The 18,581-nt window shown below is 42.7% G+C and overlaps 1 non-coding gene across 1 annotated transcript; it reads right to left on the reverse strand.

Moving 5' to 3' along the window:
- Positions 1-16,389: 16,389 nt before the first annotated feature.
- Positions 16,390-16,508, reverse strand: LOC145399154 (5S ribosomal RNA). Its single transcript, XR_013897230.1, has one exon. It is a non-coding gene; the product is annotated as a 5S ribosomal RNA (ribosomal RNA).
- Positions 16,509-18,581: the final 2,073 nt, after the last annotated feature.

Genomic DNA, 18,581 nt, shown 5'->3' on the forward strand with positions numbered 1-18,581 from the left:
AGCCTATGACATGACCTGGCGACACGGTATACTAATGAAGCTCCATGCTTATGGTTTAAGAGGAAATTTACCTGTTTTTATTTCAAATTTCTTAAGGGACAGAACTTTCTCTGTCAAATTACCCCGTAACGTAACATCGGATATATTTATCCAGGAAAACGGGGTGCCACAGGGAAGTGTGCTTAGTCCTACTTTATTTAGTATTATGATCAATGATATTCTGTCATCAGCTCCCATCCCGAGGAATCTTAAATACTCGCTCTACGCTGACGATTGTGCAATATGGCACTTTTCCCATAATGCACAATTTTCGGCTGGGCGGATTCAAGCAGCCCTTGACTCCGTCCACCAATGGGCCTTGCAGTGGGGATTTAAGTTTTCCGTACGTAAGTGTGCCGCTATAGTTTTCACTAATCGTAACGTACCTAATTTGTGCTTAACTTTGGATAATCAGGCGGTACCTTTTCAAAATTCTGTAAAATTTTTAGGAATACATCTTGATCGTAGAATGAATTTTAAACTTCACGTTAATACTTTGCTTGCTCGTTGTGATAAACTGTTAAATGTCCTCAAGTACCTAGCGGGTACTACCTGGGGTGCCGACAGAAAATCTTTATTAATGGTGTATAAGTCCCTTATTCGATCGAAGCTAGACTATGGCGCACAGGTGTATGGCTCGGCATCCGATGCCACCCTGAAAGGATTGGATGTGTTACAGAATAAATGTTTGCGAATGTGTCTTGGAGCCGTCCGGTGTACCCGTGTGACTCGTATGGAAGTGGAGGCGAATGTGCCTCCCCTCCATATTCGCCGTGACCACCTGGCCTTGTCCTATGGCATAAGGACGTTAAGGAAAAGTAATATCGGCAATGTGGCCTGTACCCCCCTGCGTCAATACCACCACCTTCTGCGGGGGGTTCGTCGGCCACTTGCCGCTCGCCTCCACTTACTGACTCAGGAGCTTGATGTGGACCCCAGTGACTGTGACAAGTTGGTGCTTAAAAATATAGCGCCTTGGGAGCCACCCGGCTTTACAGTCGATGTCACATGGCTCCCAGCACCAAAGGCCAAGGCGCTGGAGGCGGAGGTCCACCACTTGTTTCGTAACATCATTGTTCGTCACTTGGGGTCCCGTCAATTGTACACCGACGGCTCCAAGTCGAGTGAATGTGTGGGTGCAAGTGTGTGGTCGACTGAATGTGCCCTCAGGTATCGGTTGCCGACTCATACATCTGTGTTTACTTCAGAACTTTTTGCTATTGACAAAGCCATAGACTATGCTCTCAATTCTAGGCATGACTCATTTGTCATATTTTCAGATTCAAAATCAGCCCTTCAGGCAATTGCATCTTGCACTACGGACTCTCATGAGATCCAGGGCCGCATCGTTAATAAGTTGCATTCATGCAACAAGTCATTCACGCTGATCTGGGTGCCTGGTCATTGTCGTATCTACGGCAATGAGCAGGCTGACTTACTTGCAAAGTCGGCTGTGGAGCTCGAGGAGACTTGGGACGTTCCTCGTGATCTAGGGTCGAGTCTATCTCTCGGAAAGAAATCAATAAATCTTCTGTGGCAAGGTCAGTGGACCAGACTAAATATTCGAACTTGTAAGCCGTACCTGGGCGACTGGAACACTGCCAACCGTCCCAGTCGCCTAGAAGAAAAAGTGTTGGCACGGCTACGGCTTAATGCCACCATTTTAACCCACATAAAACCATATATGGAAAGACGCTTCCCACCGCACTGTGACATCTGTAATGCGGTGTTATCTATCAGTCATATCATCCTGCGCTGTCGGCGATTTATTCGTGAACGCGCTTCACTTATAAATTACTGCGGCTCAGCAGACGTCCCCTTCACCCTTTCCACTATCCTGGGTGATGGGGACATTGTTATGACTGATAAATTGATGGCTTTCTTGAGAGAGATCGGACTGATCAGAGTGATGTGACTTTTTTGCTGTGTGGTTATGGTTTTTATGAACAGTAAATATGTATATATTATAATATTAATTAGGGTTGACAGTTGACATATTTGAAATAGTTCCTCCTCCCACCGATCTATTTCTAATATAGATGTCCCCTACATTAAGCCAAGTTCCTCGCCTGACAGTCAACAGCTGATGAGTGCAAGTGTGCAATATAGGAAGGTATTGGGCACATGCGGTCGATGGTAGTCTGCTGGGCGAGGTTCTTCAATTTTTGTACAAATTATGTAAATACATTATATTATCTTGCTTAAGTTATTCTAATTAGGGACGACAGCTGATGTATATGGAAATGTTCCTGACTCGTCTGGTTCCCTTTCATATATTGATGTCCCCTATATTAGGTTGTGCCTCGACTGACAGTCACCAGGTGATGAGTGCAGGTATGTAATGTAGAAAGGCATTACATATCTGCAGTCGATGGTGTTCTCTTGGTCGAGGCTTTTTGAATATTAGTGTAGGCCTAGTTATTTGTCTCTTAGGATTTAGTATAGGTTAGCGATTTGTCTGTTAGGTGGTTAGTTTTAGGGTCTTTAAATTAGGTATTTTGTTTCTAAGTAATATAAGGTTAAAAATATAAAAAATAAATAAAAATAATAAAAATAAAACTACAAAAAAATAATAAAATAAAAATTATTATATATATATGTACGTGTGCATGAAAGTGTGTATGTTCATATGCATGGATGTGTGTATGTATGTATGTATGTATATATATATGTTTGTATATATATGTATATATGTGTCAATATATATACATATATATATATATCTGCCTTAATGACAGAGGCTCCGGCCTCAATGGTCGATAGGCAAAAAAAAAAAAAAAAAAAAAAGGAAAATGCGAGTGCATTTAAGTACTTGGGTAGTGTGATGAGTAAGGATGAAAGTTTGTAGGGTGAAGTGCTTGAAAGGGTACGACAAGGAAGAAAGATTGCTGGTTCTTTGAAAGCAGTGATAAGAAACAGGGAAGTGGGCATTGAAGTAAAAAATAATCGCTGCATGACAGTATTGTAATATCAACTCTAATGTATGGAAGTGAAGCTTGGACTTTATTGGAAGGACACAAGTCAAGAGTGAGAGTAGTGGAAAGGAGTTATTTGAAAGGAGCATGTAGAGTTACATAGAGAAGCAGAGTGACAAATGAGGAAGTAAAGGAGCGTTGTGGTGTGGATGTGGATGTGATATGAAGCGTAAGGAGAAATACACTGAGGTGATTTGGTCATGTAGAGAAGATCGAGAACGAGAAATTAACGACGAGAGTGTATGTGGGTGAGATGGAGGGGGGGAGAGGGAGGGCGAGGCCAAGGATGAGATGGAGCAATGGAATGGAGAGAGGGGGTGGAGGTGTGTTGGAAGCAGGGCAGTGAAATGGCTGGGGACCGGTTGACATGGAGGCGATTTGTTTGTGGTCATCCTTTACGAGATCAAGGCGTCTGACAATCGATAGGTAGAGAGATAGGTAGATTATAATTATTATTATCATCATTCTTATTCTTACTATTAATCGTCCCAAGCAGAGCTATATCACCTTCGGGATCTCGCCCTGTGTGTGTGTGTGTGTTTGATTCCTCCTAGATTATTTGAAGGATCTGACTGAAACATTCCAGGTGAGTCTGTCTGGCTACACCGAAGGTCTTCCACTATATACAATTTTCCAACCATGATCTCTAGGGAGGTCAGTCTGCACATTATTATTATTATTATTATTATTTTTTAATAGTGAAAGGAGGGCAGATGTGGCTTCGACATCTTTGTACATGTTGTGCGATGGTGTCTCACCCGATATTTCGGAAGAGCGCTCCCCTCCCTCTCCCCATGATTCTTTGGGTCAGTCACCTCTCAAAACTAAAAACGACCAGATACAGGGGAAAGATTTCAGTGAAACTTACCAGGTGAGTCAGTCTGGTTACTCCGAAGGTCATTCATTATATAGAGTTTTCCATCCATAATTTTCTAGGGGATCAATCCCCTCACCAAAAAAATGATTCTCAGGAATAGTAAAAGGAAGATAGATATGGCTTTGATATCTTTGCATGTGTTTTACAATCAATTGTCATTCATAATGACATATTTGGAAGCGTGACTTCCCCAGTGACTCTTGGAGGGGGTCAGCCCTCCTCCAATAAATACAAACCACCAGAAATTGTGGAAATGAGCACACGGGTTTTAACGAAATCGGCATACACATCGCAGGATTGGGTATTTAGTTTCCATGTTCTCTCTGAATGCACAGGAAGAAACTTTATATTTACTTTGCTATCCACTTTACCCGCAATTCAATGTGGATGTGGTATATGAGATCATCGGCATTTTTTTATTTTTTTATTTGTGTGTCGGTGCATCGATTATCTTTTGATCCAATTCAAGGGGCATTCATGCTCTCCGAGAAGGGTAGTGCAGTTTCCAAACCACTTTTCATAATTGGTTAGGTTTTCTTAGGGCTCTGCAAAAAGTATTTTCCGGGTCCAAAATCTGTAATACGATCCGAATCGGTCCCAAAAGTTAATCAACTATTCCATGCGTCATGTGCTATCTACCCACCAAATTTGGTCCCAATCTTTGTCTTAGTTTTTGAGTAATCCTGCTAACAGATAAACAAACAAACAAACAAATGAAACTCCCATAGGCAAGGTGCTTGCCGGATGGATTGGATTGGAATTTGATTATAGATCTGGAACAGAATTGAAGATGATAGTGGGTTTAGGGGAGATCCCATTGGAATTGACGGAGACATGAATTTTTGAAAATTTGCGCGATGTTGCGCTTCTGGTCTCTCTCTCTCTCTCTCTCTCTCTCTCTCTCTCTCTCTCACACACACACACACACACACACACACACACACACACACACACACACACACACACCAGGATTATTACATACTGTATTGTTGAGATCAATCTACAGGTCTTACAGCAGAAATTCCACATATAATACTGGCTTAAATTAGATGGCTAATTACAGTCCTGTCAAAAGCTCGCTATAGTTCCTATGGTGGAAATTCCATATTCCTATGCAGGATCTTTATTTAAACCTCCCTCCCAGCCCAAGGCCTTTGAACAATTTTGATGAAAAATAATAGGCTTCCAGTGTCTATGGATATTTACCTTCAGATTTTTTTTTTTTTTTTTTTTCAGAACGATTGGTGCAAAATTGCCCTGTAGAGTGCAGACAAACAAACAGTCAGAAAACATACGGAACTGGCCAACATTTCTGCGGAATCGAAAAGTTCTGGCAAGCAACAAATAGATAAAAATGCCATGGGCAGAACACTTGCCGGATGGACTGGATTGGAATCTGCATTATCGTTTCTCTTCAGTTTGATAAAAAAAAAAGATCGATTTTTGAAACCTGAAAATATTGTTCTTGGGCCAGCCACTGGGTCCCGACGAGTTCCCAACCGCGGCCAATGATGGGTTTCATCCCCCCACCCAGCCCAGGGTCTTTCACCAATTTTGATGGAAAACAAAAAGGCTTCCAGGATTTGTGGATATCTACCTTCTGATTTTTTTTTTTTTTTTTTTTCAGAACGATTGGCGCAAAACTGTGACCCGTAGAGTGCACACAAGCAAACAGACAAACAAACAAATATACAGGCAAACATGCTTGCCGGATCGAAAGATTCTGGTAAGCAACAGACATACGGAACTGACCATCATGCTTGCCAAATCAAGAGATTCTGACAAGCAACAAACAGTCAGACAAACATATGGAACTGACCAACATGTCTACCAAATCGAAATATTCCAGCAAGTGACAAACAAGGGTGATAATATACCCTTCTTGTTGGAGAGGATGGACGGATCATCTTCAAATTTGCACACAGGTTAGGTTTGATGCACCAAGGAAGTGATTCGATTTTGGTGAAAATGCACCAGCGTTAACAGCCTTGAACTGGACCTTGAAAGGTCAAATTCAAGGTCATCCATATTTTGAGGCCTGAAATCAGCCAAACGGCGAAAGATAGATAATGTTAACCTCTACACGCTGAGGGTTTTCTGATGTTGCCCACTCCTCATTACGGGGGATTTCCGTGATTTTGGCAAAAATACCGTTACTTCAAACCCTACTATCAGCCAAATCAATAGCAAGAGAAAAAATTAAAAATACATAAGACTCACCAACTTTTCCTCTTTCAAGTGAAAGTATCTCCATGCCTCCAGTAATGAGTAATGAGTCCATGAGTAACGATAAGTTAAAGATAACTGGTTTTCCGTGTTTTGGCGGGCTGTTTCCGAGCACACGGCACTGCCAGTGACGTTGGACTCGCTGGTTGGCGTTAGCAGCACTGACCAGAGTGGTGAATGTAACACTGCCCGGCCTTCCTTCAAGGAAACCCAGAATTTTCAACTCAATCTTCGACTTTTCCTTACTCACCGTCATAAGGTTGAGTCATCACCCTGTTCATGTGGCCCTCCACAGGGTTTTCTGCCCGTTTCATAGTACCACTATGCCCCGCGGGTTTGTAGGAAACGAATAGCTCTGATTTTCTGTACTCACTTCTTGCATCAATTGTAATAATTTCCCTCTACTGCAGCACACATATTTGCACTTCAAGCAGGATGGTTGAGTATGAGGTAATTCTATTTTATCTCTGTTACCAGACGCCTTAATCCCGTAAGGGGTGGCCACAAACAAATCGCCTCCATGTCACCTTGTTCCCCGTCATTCCATTGCCCTGCTCCCAGCTCACACACCCCTCTCTCATACACCTCTCCACTCCATCCCTTCATCTCATCCTTGGCCTGCCCCTCCCTCTCCCCCCCTTCACCTCACTCACATACGCTTTCCTCGTCAGTCTTTCACTCTCCATCCTCTCTACATGGCCAAACCACCTCAGTGCGTTTTTCCTAACGCTTCCTATCACATCCACATCCACACCACAACGCTCCTTCACTTTCTCATTTGTCAGTCTGTCTCTCCATTCGACTCCAAATGCTCCTCTCAGATAACTCATTTTCACTGCTCTCACTCTTGACTTGTGTCCCTCCAACAAGGTCCAAGCTTCACTTCCATACCTTAGAGTTGGTATCACAATACTGTCATGTAGTAATTTTTCACTTCAATGCTCACTTCCCTGTTTCTTATCATCTCCTTTCAAAGAACCAGCAACCTTTCTTTCTTGTTGTACTCTTTCAAGCACTTCACCCTCTAAACTCTCATCCTCACTCATCACACTACCCAAGTACTTAAACGCACTCACATTTTCCACTTCCTCCTCATCCATTCTTCTGTCTCTCAACTTCTTTCACGCCCCTGTTTCTCCTCCACTCACTATATGCTTTCTTCTTTTGTACCAAAGGCTCTCTCACCTCTTCATTCCACCATGCTGTTCCCTGCACCTCTATTCGTCTTCTCTTTAACCCACACACCACCTCACATGCTGCACTCATTTCTTCTGTGAATATCTTGCACACACCATCGATGTCCGCCATCTGCTCCAGTCCATATTTACCCAGTCGCTCCTCCACTTCTTTCTTATATTCTGCCTTTTTTCCATCCTCTTGCAACCCTTTTACTCTCCTTGCATGAACTACTTCCTCCTGACCTTCCCTTCTTCATTTCTTCATTTCCTTTGGACCTTGATTCTGACCACCACCAAGTAGTGCACAGAAGGTCCACTTCCTCAGCCGCTGTATACTCTTGAATCCGTTACGCACCTTCTCATTTTTTCATCCACACACACATAATCAGTCATTGCCTTCCATTCATTCAGTTCACTACTCACGCTTCTCATCACTCGCCATGTATATCTATGGATCATTTTGTGCCTGCAGAGGGTATTGGCTATCACCAATCCCTTGCCAGGCAAATGTCCACTAAAGCACTGCCATTCTCATCCATCTCTGCAGGCACACCCCACTCACCAACTACTCCATCCACCTTCACATTCCCTACTTTTCCATTCATATTTCCAGTCAAAAACACTCACTCATTCTTATCAAACTTTTCCATACACGCTTCCATATTTGTCCAGAACTCTTCTCTCACTCTGCTTGCACAATATTGTGTTGGCGCATACACCCACACAATCTCCCAGATTTGTAGTCCAGCTTTCAATTTTATTCACACAATCCTTGAGCCAATCGATCCATACTCTCATATTCTCCTTCCATCTGGTACAACAATACAAACTCTCTTGCCCTCTCACTCTTACCTACTCCTGCACATATACCCCATCTATACTTCCATTCTCTCACACTCTCACCTCGCCATTTAGTTTCAGTTAATCCACACACATTCACTTTCGCACCCTCAAATACCTGTACAATCTCTCTTTCTTTCACCTCATCATTTGCACCCCTTACATTCCAAGTAGCTATCCACACCATGTCCTTTGTTCAGTCCTTAGTCGTCACTTTTTGGCCAGTCCTGGTCCAAGGCTTCTTGTTCGTATTTTCAGTTAGTTGTTTTCCGGGGAGGGGCACTAACCCTCTTCCAACCCACTTATTGTCACGTAGGGAACACATGTTGGTTGGTTGTAATGTTACCACCCGCATTGTAAATGCTTTCCTGGTCTACAGGAAATTATTTGGCTTGCCACTCAGTGTAGAGCTACACTGAGTACCACTACATTAACTGGGTGGATGATGGGATGATGAGGTAATTACTTGTCCAAAAATTGTGACTAATTTGTACTAATCAGGGGCATCATGAAAATATTACCAGTGTTCTACTTATCTTACATTTTTTTTGTACTACACATTTTAAATAAGCTTATTTTCACATATTCACCTTTATAAGGAACGAAGGAAAAAGATTAGTTAGAGCCACCCAGGTCATCTTTCTTGCCCACACACTCCTGGTTTTCTTTCATGTAGCAGTTAGGGTTACTCAATGTATTTCCAATCATTATTTCACAAATAACCATAAACAGTAACACTTATTGCATTGCACTTGTAAAATTTATTATAAAACACATATCATAACACTTACAAGATATAACTTATAATATCTTACAGTTCACTCATGTCTTAAAAAAATACTTGTGCATACATGTTTACTATTTACATTTTACAGTTTCCCACACACATGCTCAGGCACTGAGCCCTTTTCCCGGCGGTAAGGGAAGAACTTTTGCAGGGGTTGACGACACAATCGGGCCCGTGTGGGGGGGGGAGCAGAAACAGATGAGGAGGATGAGGAAGACATCACTCTACACTCTACCAGTGCTGTGTACAGACTGAGCCGTGCATCAGTGGGGTACCTTGGGTACCTACCTACCCTATGGTTGTCATAGAAAATGGACCTGGGTTCAAAGGGTGGTGGGAAGATGCTTGAGGCTATACACGTCAATCGGCATTGCTCCTCGCCTGAAATCATGATAGCTTTACACGTCAACCAGTGCATAGGTGTTAATCACTAGTAGAAAGTCACATATGAAGATCCTATTGACACCATCAGATGTGACATTTCAAGACTTGAAAGGTCAAACTCAAGGTCACACAGATTTTGAGACCTGAAGACAGCCAAATGATGAGAGATAGATGCATGGTTACTCTCAGTCACTAATAGGTAGTCATATATGGTGATTCTGTTGGCACTGGGTGACCTTGAAAGATCAATGTCAAGGTCATGCATATTATGAATGATTAAATCAACCAAACGGTGAGAGATGGGCATGTGGTTACTGTTAATCACTAATTGCAAGTCATATATGGAGATTCTATTGGCACCATAAGTTGCGACCTTGAATGACCTTGAAAAGACAGTTTCAAGATCAATCAAAGTTTAAAGATTTAAATCACAGAAACTGCCATTTCTTTTGGTAATAGTGCTATTATCAGGTCATAAAACTTCATTCAACCAAATTTCATTTCACCCCCCTTGCTCACCACACCCAGTGAGCCCTCTGGTGGGCAACTGGGCTGCCCTGGCGGACAGCTGGGCTGCCCACTAGGGGACTCTGGTGGATGGCAGAGCTGCCCACCAGAGGACAACCTTGGTGAAAGCCAAACCCCACCGACTGGGTCAATATAAGACCCGATCCTCTGCACAGCAGAGAAAAATCTTTAAACAACAACAACAACTTTCACCTAGGGGACTTTGACCCCAATTCAGCCGGTGTGGGCGGGTGTTGTGACCTTGGGTCACTTTGCTCATGCTAATGCATAATTTTGTCAAAACCTCTTTTGAGTTACTGTCTTTTATGAAAAATTAACACTGTTTCATGCTAATTAGTACTTATTCTTCTTAATTAGTACTTACTTTACCATATCAGTACTTATTTTGTTATATACAGCATATTAGGAAAAAGCTTCCTTTGTCTTCTTTATACGCTGAAAATGTCTTAACGTCAAAGCCCAAATGCCCCAGAGAAAAAAGTCATGTTCTCTTCAGCATTATTTTTCAGTTGATGTGGATGTGATAGGATGCGTTATGAGGAACACACTGAGGTGGTTTGGCCATGTGGAGAGGATGGAGGGTGAAAGACTGACGAAGAGAGTGTATGTGAGTGAGGTGGAGGGGGAAAGAGGGAGGGGGAGGCCCAGGATGAGATGGAGGGATGGGGTGGAGAGGTATATGAGAGAGGGGGGTGTGAGTTGGGAGCAGGGCAGTGAAATGGCGGGGGACAGGGCGACTTGGAGGCGATTTGTTTGTGGCCACCCCAAACGGGATTGAGGCGTCTGGCAATAGATAGATAGATAGATATTACTACGGTACTGAGATTTCTCAAGAATGTAAGTCATCATCATCATTATTATCGTCGTCGTCCTCTGCAGGACAAAGACCTCTCCCATCTTTTTCCATTGAGGCCGACAGGTCTTCTTGGTCAGGCACATTTGGGTTAAACAACATCAATAACAACTACATTAACAACCCAGATCAGATGAAAGTTGTTTTAGTTACTTTGTTCACTCTCAGACATAGGGGTTGAAAACTGACCTTGCCATGTGACCCTGAATGATTGACGTTTAACTGATTGTTTTCAGAATTGAATCTTTTCCTTCTTGCCTGATGTTAAAACTTTCATCAAGGTTGGCTTAAATCAGACACAGCTGTTCGATCTAACTTTTCCTTGTTACCTTGGCTTGTGACTGATTGTTAAAAAAAAAAAAAAAATGACTCCTCTTAACTGGCCTTATCTTCACCCCGTCTACAAAGCATGGTCTAAATCGGATTAAAACGGTTTAAGTTTACCTTGCACTTTGACCTTGACCTTTGACCTATTGTTCTCAACGAGGACAGTTTTCTTTTATTGGCTTACGTCACTTCCCTCCACCAAGTTTTGTTGAAATAGGATCAAAACCATCTATCTGTCTATCGCCAGACACCTCAATCTCGTAAGGGGTGGCCACAAACAAATCGCCTCCATGTCGCCCTGTCTCCCACCATTTCACTGCCCTGCTCCCAGCTCACACCCCCATCTCTAATATACCTCTTCATTCCATCCCTTCATCTCATCCTTGGTCTCCCCCTCTCTCTCTCTCCCATTCCAACTCACTCACATACACTCTCCTCGTCAGTCTCTCGCTCTCCATCTTCTCCATATGGTCAAACTACCTCAGAGTGATTCTCCTAACGCTTCCTATAACATCCACATCCACACCAAAACGTGTTTTCACTTCCTAATTTGTCAGTTTGTCTCTCCAATGGATACTGCATTCTTTTCTCAAATAACTCATTTCCACTGCTGTCATTCTTGACTTGTGTGCCAGCAACAAGGTCCAAGCTTCACTTCCATACGTTAGAGTTGGTATCACAAAACTTTCATGTAGTAATTTTTTCGCTTCAGTGCTCACTTCCCTGTTTCTTATTACTGCTTTCAAAGCACCAGCAACCATTCTTCATTGTTGTACCCTTTCGAGCACTTCACCCTCTAAACTTCCATCCTTCGTCATCACACAACCCAAATACTTAATCGCACTCACATTTTCCATTTTCTTCTCATCCAACCTCACTGTACATTCACTGACTTCACTTCTGAGACCATAACTTTACTCTTCTCTACATTCACCTTTAGATTCCGTTTCTTACACACTCTCTCAAACTCATCCATCAAGCCTGGCAGCTCCCCTTCGTCTTCACTTAACAACACAGAATCATCTGCAAACAACAGTACAGGGAGTTTCCAAACACTGCCCTCTCTCATTAGGGCCGCTCCAACATCCACTGCCCTACCTTGTATCTCTTTTATAACTCCATCCATATACAGATTGAACAACCATGGAGACATGACACATCCCTGTTTCAATCCAACCTTCAAATTGAAAAATTCACTCAATTCACCATCCACACGCTCTGCAGCCATAGCACCCTCATACATACTCTTCATGGCATTCAGCAATTTTCCCTTTACTCCATATATTAATACTTTCCACAATCCTTGTCTGTCCACCTTGCCATATGCTTTCTCCAAATCTATGAAAGCCACATACAACTTCTTTCCCATCTCTAGAAACTTTTCCACTAAAGACCTAATAATGATTATCTGATCTACACAACCTCTTCCCTTCCTAAAACCTCCCTGTTCTTCTCCAATTAATTCCTGCTATTTCCCTAACTTTGTCAATAAGTATCCTACCATATACTTTTCCAATTACACTAAGAAGACAAATGTCCCCCAAAACTGCTTTCATTATTCTCTTCATACCCTCACACCTACGGGTTGAATTGGCCTTGATCTTTTATTGAATATTCCTAAATGAATTAATTAATTTTTTTTCCCTCAACCCTTCCCCCAAGGTTGATCATAACTGGATATGCACTGTTTAAGTTCATTTTGTTGGATCAGCGTTTAACCTAGCCCTGTGATCTTTGGTCTATTGTTAAAAAAAAATACATGTAAGTATCCCCTGTGGCTGACCCTTATAACACACACACACACACACACACACACACACACACACACACACACACACACACACACACACACACACACACACACACACACACACACACACACACACACACACACACACACACACACACACACACACACACACACACACACACACACACACACACACACACACACCACAAATACACACACACATATACATAGCTGCACAAAACGTAACCAGCTCTCTCTTTTCGAGGGCGGGTGTAAAAATGAGGGATAAGGGCTGGCCTGCAGAACATACTCCATTTTCCTGTACCAGACTGGATTCACAATAAAAATTTTCCCTTTTACTGAGCTTTCAAAATGTTAAATACTGATGTTAAATACTCCATGGATAGCAGGAGTAGTTCCGAGAGCCTTCCCTCAAATCAACTGTTACGGAACTTGGTTTTCATCAGCTTCAGTCTTTAAAATGAGCGCTTCACTGACGTGGTTGTAACTGGAAATGTGGCATATATTTTAACAGGTTTTGTTAGGGTAGGGAAAACTCTCTCCGCGTTGTTTTCTTAAAGGCTCTTGTACATTGCTACTGGATAAGGAATATGATGAATGGAACACAGCCAAAGCAGGCTCTCCGTCCATCTCATAGAACTGACAGACTTTACTGACAGATTGATCTGTTTCTTCATCTCTTACCTTTGTTCAGTTGGATACGGTCAGAGTGTGCAGAGGAGTAAGAATTCCATCAGTTGGACGTCCTCCCTTCCCTTGAAGAGTAGAATCATCTCCTGTGTGAGGGTGTCTAGAAACGTGAAGTAAACCTTCCCCAGACAGTTCTCTTTTTAGATCTAAATTTGGTAATCCTAAGTTGCTGATTGGAAGTTGCCTGTGTATTTTGCTGGTTCCTTTGTTTTTCTAACTTGTTCAGGCATTTGATCTGAAATCTCACTTCTATTTGCCTCTGATCGCTCCTTGACCTTTACAAGCGGGATCTTAAACTCCTCGTCTATCCTTATTTCTGACAGCCTTTTCCTGACCCCATCAACTACTGTTTATGAAACTACCAGAGCAACACTTTTCCCTTCAAGTGTGGCAGGTACAATGGCAGTGTCCGTGAAGGCTGGTGTGGCAGTCTTCAGTGCCTCCACGTATAGTGTGAATTCAGAATATGTACCACACATTTCCGGCAGATGAAACTGGTGGATCACTCTCGGCTATATCCTGAGGCATCTATTCCAGACCGCAGAACAATTCCGTCAGAGTTCTTGGGGTATCTTCTCTGCAAGCCCACCGAGTGTCAGACAGTCTTTTCAGCTCATTAACTCCCTGCTCTGAATATACAGTCTGCTGAGTTTATACGAAAGTTTCATAGCGCCTCCTAAATCAGCGTTTCCCAACCTGGGGGGTGCGCCCCCCGGGGGGGCGTTTGAGAATGCTAGGGGGGGCGTGGGGTAATCAAAGTTCAATGTAGGGCTAGGCCATTCAAATGCATACAGGGGGTTCCGAAAGATATGTATGAATACGAGGCTATGACAGGAAAAGTTCACAACCATCATTTAGAGCAACCAAATGCAGTGTTGCCATCTAGCATCTGCAGCATCCACATGGAACATATAGAAACATCGTTGTTTGGGCGACAGAGGGGTGGGGAGGGGGGCATCATGAATACAGTCCTGACCAAAGGGGGGCGCAATGCTAAAAAGGTTGGGAACCCCTGCTCTAAATCAAATCAATAAATTGAACAAAATATCGATTGTATTGGACACTCTCTACCAAGACGATGTTGAGGCAGTAAGTATAGAAGTGCTCACCAAAAGTTTTGCCATTATGAGTATGGGTTCTAGACTGAAAACCAGTGTAACTTCCACTCACAACTGCAACTCCATCATAGCCCTGACCCATAATGTTCTCAGTCTTTGATTCATTACCCTCAAAAAGTGATATCACAGCATTCTCCAAATTTTTACAATTTGTTGTAGCCGCGTCACACACTTGCATGAATCGGTCCTTTATTTCTATATTGTGGACAGATCTTATATCAAAGAGCACTTGGTTTTAGTATGAAATATGTGTGGTCTTTTCCACGAGAACAAAGAAGATTTTGAAGTCATCCATTTCTTTTGAGATAGACCTTGATTATATCATTCTTTGTTCTTGATATATTTGATAGACTTGAGCTGCAGTTTTATGACAGGATGTACTTTATCAAGCAGATCTTCTGGTCTTAGGAAGCTGCCATTGTTTGAATATGTGCTGCTCACATTATAGTCCTGCAGTGTCTCGTCTTGTCTGGCAAGATGCAGTGCTATGTCTATCAGGGTGAATTTCTGTATATGCTTTCACTTTTTTTTTTCTTTTTTTTCATTTTTATACCTCACTCTTCACCATGGTGTCTTCCGCTTCTTTCAGAAAGGGATGGTAACTAAAGCATATCATCAAAACATTGTTCACAAAGTATTCCAACAAGGGCGTTCCATTATATTATTCCCTGTGAATAAGCACCCTTCTGTCATGGGATATCAGACAACTGGCTGACAAGGCCCAGTAAAGCAGCAGAATCACACAAATCTCTCCGTGTTCATTAGGTTCTGTTTTTGAACATGTGAAGGATCATTGGGATATTTCAATGCGAACGCGTGTGCAGTGTCTTATACTCATGGCTCTGTGTTATTTGTTGCCAGTACTTTTGATTTTCACCAGGTCCTGTTTCCATATCTTTCAGGTGCCTCGCAACTCCATCCAGTTCTCTTCTTGCTTGCCAGATACTTCCATCTTTTTACTCATTCCTCACAATGACATCTCCCTCCTCAGCATCTCTTTCCTGACATCTTCTGTATCATCTCTCTCTCTGGCATCATCCTCATCATCTTTTGTCCTGGTATACCCTCTTCACCGTTTTCTCTTCGACTGGCACTTTACTTATCATGTCACCCTCGTAACCTCTCTCTCATTTCTCTACCTGATATCTTCCTCATCTTTACCCCTCTCCTTGGCATCACCAAATACATCTCCATCCTCACTCATTGTGATGTCTTTATCTAAGGTTGACCAAAATAAGAGTATTCAAAAATGTGGTATTAAAAAAAAATTTGGTGGGTGGGGACGCTATGTGGTGGGTGGGGACGCTCATCATCCACCCACTTGGTGCAGTAGTACTCTGGTTGTAGGGTAGCTCTACACTGAGTGGCAAGCCAAATGATTTCCTGTAAACCAGGAAAGCATTTACAACGCTAGGTGGTAATCTTATAACCAACCAACACGTGTTCCCTACGTGACAACAAATGGGTTGGCGGAGGGTTAGTGCTCCTCCTCGGAAAACAACTATCTAAAAATACGAACAAGAAGCCTCGGACCAGGACGGACCAAAAGGTGACAACTAAGGACAGAACAAAGGACACGATACGGATGGCGACTTGGAATGTAAGAGGTGCAAATGATAAGGTGAAAGAGAGATTGTCCAGGTGCTTGAGGGTGCGAAAGTGGATGTATGTGGATTATCATCATTGCCAGACGCCATGTATCCCAAACGGGGTGGTCAAGGACTTAGAGTTAATTGTTTTACAGGGAGGGGCACTAATCCTCCACCAACCCCACTTGACACGTAGGGAGAACCTTATGCCAACAGCATCTGGTGTTCCCAGGCGGTCACCCATCCAAGTACTAACCAGACCCAACATTGCTTAACTTCGCTGATCGGACGGGAAGCGGTGTACTCAACGTGGTATGGTCGTTGGCATAATAAATTAAATATTGCGAGGATTCGAACCAGCGGTTGCAACTGCGTGAGTACAGCAGCTTACCAAGTGAGCCATTTAGGATTAACTGAAACAAATTGGCGATGTGAGAGTGTGAGAGAATGGGTGTATGGATCGGATACATGTGCGGGAGTAGGTGAGAAGGAGAGGGCAAATGAAGGAGTGTGTATTGTAGTGAGTAACAGATGTGAGGAGAATATAAAAGAGTATGAATCAGTTGACTGAAGGATTGTGTGGGCATGACTGAAAGTAGGACTACAAATGTGGGCGATTGTAAGAGTGTATGCGCCAACGCAAGATCATGCAAGCAGAGTGAGAGAAGAGTTCTGGACAAATGTGGAAGCGTGCATGGAAAAGTTTGAAAGGAATGAGAGGGTATTTTTTATTGGCGATATGATTGGAAAAGCAGAGAATGTGAAGGTGGATGGAGAAGTTGGTAAGTGGGATGTTCCTGCTGAGATGGATGAGAATGGTAGTGCTTTACCAGACATTTGTTAAGGGAGGGAGTTGGTGATAACCAATACCCTCTTCAGGCACAAAATGATCCATAGGTATACATGGCGAGTGTTGAGAATGGTGAGTGGTAAACTGAATGAATGGAAGGCAATGATTATGTGTGTATGGATGAAAGGATGCGAAGGTGCGTAATGGATGCAAGAGCGTATAGAGGCTGAGGGGGTGGACTTTCTAACCACCACCACAAGGTCCAACTGAATTGCAGAAATGGAAGAAGAGAAGGACTGAAGGAATTAGTGTACGCAAGGAGAGTGGAAAGGTTACCAGAGGATGAGAAAGAGGCAGAATATAAAAGAGAAGTGGAGGAGCGATTGGGTAAATATGGACTGGAGCAGGTGGGGGACGTGGAAGGTGTGTGCAAGATATTCACAGAAGAATTCTGTGCAGCATGTAAGGTGGTGTGTGGGGCGAAAAGAAGACGAAAGGGGGTGCAAGGAACAACAATGTGGAATGAAGAGGTGAGACAGGCTGTGGCACAAAAGAAGTAAGCAAATAATAAGTGGATGAGAAACAGGGGCGTGGAAGAAGTTGAGAGACGGAAGACAGAGTTATATGTAGAGAGGAAGAGAGAGGTGAAAAAATTAGTAAGAGAGAGTAAGACGAGTGTGGATGAGAAATTTGCAAGGAATTTGAGTGTAAAGTAGAGGGAATGTAAGAAAATGTTGTGGAAAGAGGTAAAGAGAGTCAGACAGGGTGGCAATGAAGTTAGTCGGGGAGTGAAAGATAAAAATGATAGATTATTATGGAGAATGAAGAAAAAGTGAGTAGATGGAGAGAACATTTTAAGGAATTGAAGGACGTAGTGAATGAAAGTAATGCGAGTATAAGTGGCTGGGAAATGGCTTGGAGAAGGAAGGATGTGAGAAGAGAGGAAGAAATCAGTAGGATGGAAGCTGTGGAAGCAATGAAGAAAGACAAAATGGGGAAAGCCCCAGGAATTGATGGAGTGTGTGGTGAAATGCTGAAGGATGGGGGAGAGATTGTAGTAGAATGGATGTGGAAGATGGGCAGATTGGCCTGGGAGGAAGGTAGAGTCCCGGAGGATTGGAAGTCAGGTATAATTGTTCCCTTATACAAAGGAAAAGGGGAAAAAGAAATGTGTGGTAATCACGGGGGCATTTGTCTTCTTAGTGTAACAGGAAAAGTATATGGTAGGATACTTATTGACAGAGTTAGGGTAAGAACAGAGGAATTAGTTGGAGAAGTACAGGGAGGTTTTAGGAAGGGAAGAGATTGTGTAGATCAGATATTCATTCTTAGATCTATAGTGGAGAAGTTTCTAGAGAAGGGAAAGAAGTTGTATGCGGCCTTCATGGATTTGGAGAAAGCATACAGAGTGGATACACAAGGATTGTGGAAAGTATTAAGAATATATGGAGTAAAGGGGAAGTTGCTGAATGCTGTGAAGAGTACAGTATGTATGAGGGTGCTAAGCTGTAGTGCATGTGGATAGTGAACTGAGTTAATTTTTCTACTTGAAGTTGGATTGAAACAGGGATGTGTCATGTCTCCATGGTTGTTCAGTCTGTATATGGAT

This window comes from Coenobita brevimanus, chromosome 47 (assembly GCF_032717465.1).
Source record: "Coenobita brevimanus isolate Jiangsu-jjx chromosome 47, ASM3271746v2, whole genome shotgun sequence".
NCBI lineage: Eukaryota > Metazoa > Arthropoda > Malacostraca > Decapoda > Coenobitidae > Coenobita > Coenobita brevimanus.